The sequence below is a fragment of the Somniosus microcephalus genome, chromosome 4 (assembly GCF_052327205.1).
Source record: "Somniosus microcephalus isolate GS21.2 chromosome 4, FLI_Smic_1.0, whole genome shotgun sequence".
NCBI classification, from domain to species: Eukaryota; Metazoa; Chordata; class Chondrichthyes; order Squaliformes; family Somniosidae; genus Somniosus; species Somniosus microcephalus.
In genome coordinates this window covers 107,067,415-107,069,309 of record NC_140990.1, presented here as the reverse complement: position 1 = coordinate 107,069,309, position 1,895 = coordinate 107,067,415, and positions in this window count along the sequence as shown.

Sequence of the window (1,895 nt, the reverse complement as noted above, 5' to 3'; positions counted from 1 at the left end):
GTACAGTCAATGGCGCCCTGCACCAAGGGGAATTCCCCGAGTCTGGAAAATCCCAATGCGCGCTGATGCTGGCTCTCCAGGGCCATGGGGAAGGAGATGAATTGGCTTCTCCTTCTGAACAGTGCTTCGGTCACCTGGCGGATGCAGCGATGCGCGCCGTACTGGGAGATGTTTGCTATGTCCCCAGCAGCGTATTGGAAGGAGCCGGTGGCATAGAAGTTCAATGCCACCGTCACCTTCACTTCCACCGACAGAGACGTCCTGCACCTGAGCTTTGGCCGCAGATCTCGGCGAAGCAGGTGGCAGATCTCTGCAATCACCCCCTTTCGGAATCGGAGCCTTTTAACACATCGCGCGGCACTCATGTTTAGGTAGGAGCGCTGCTGGCGGTATAGCCTGACAGGGTAAGGCCTACGTGGCCGACGCCTGTAGCCCCCTCTGCCTCTAGCCAGGGCTGCCCCTCTCACAATGCGTCTGCGAGCCCTACGGACATGGAGCTGCAGCTCCGCGTTGGCACCCCATGCAACCCCCATCAAATCCTGGCAAACAGTCTAATTTCCAAATGGCCACTTGCAGCGCTATTGCCTGAGTCCAAAAATACCTGGCTCTTGCTGCTTGAAACCAGTTAGCTATCCTCCTTCTTGTGTCTCCAGAAATGCGTTGCACAAGACTGTTTTCAGAAAAAAGGATGGCCTTTATACTGGAGAGGACGTTCCCTTTAATTAGCGCCCCCCGGGGCCCGCGCTGGTTGTGTTGCGTTCCTTTTTCCAAACGCTCCGGCCGCCCGCCGCACAATGGGGCGGTCCGACTGAAGTTTGCAATCGGGGCGGCCAAAGGGCGTTGCACGAGGATGTGACGTCATTTTCTGCGCGCGCATCCGGGCGGGCGCTAAAATTTGCGCCGGCGCTAACGGGCAACTTAATTTGGGGCGGGGCGCAAACTGCGCTGCGCCCGGGCGCTACACGCATAGCGCCCGGAAATCACTTCTCTTAAGGCGCTAACTGCTGGCGCAAGCAACTGAAAATCTAGCCCACGGTCTCTTGAAATATACACAGAGACAGGGTCTAGTGTAATATAAACAGAGGCAGGGTCTAGTGTAATATAAACAGAGACAGTGTCTAGTGTAAGATAAAAAGAGACAGGGTCCAGTGTTATATAAACAGAGACTTAGGGCTAGATTTTCAGTCGCTTGCGCCAGCAGTTAGCGCCTTAAGAGAAGTGATTTCCGGGCGCTATGCGTGTAGCGCCCGGGCGCAGCGCAGTTTGCGCCCCGCCCCAAATTAAGTTGCCCGTTAGCGCCGGTGCAAAGTTTAGCGCCCGCCCGGATGCGCACGCAGAAAATGACGTCACATCTTCGTGCAACGCCCTTTGGCCGCCCCGATTGCAAACTTCAGTCGGACCGCCCCATTGTGCGGCGGGCGGCCGGAGCGTTTGGAAAAAGGAACGCAACACAACCAGCGCGGGCCCCGGGGGGCGCTAATAAAAGGGAACGTCCTCTCCAGTATAAAGGCCAGCCTTTTTTCAGAAAACAGTCTTGTGCAACGCATTTCTGGAGACACAACAAGGAGGATAGCTAACTGGTTTCAAGCAGCAAGAGCCAGGTATTTTTGGACTCAGGCCATAGCGCTGCAAGTGGCCATTTGGAAATTAGACTGTTTGCCAGGATTTGATGGGGGCTGCATGGGGTGCCAACGCGCAGCTGCAGCGCCATGTCCGTAGGGCTCGCAGACGCATTGTGAGAGGGGCAGCCCTGGCTAGAGGCAGAGGGGGCTACAGGCGTCGTCCACGTAGGCCTTACCCAGTCAGGCTATACCGCCAGCAGCGCTCCTACCTAAACATGAGTGCCGCGCGATGTGTTAGAAGGCTCCGATTCTGAAAGGAGGTGATTGCAGAGA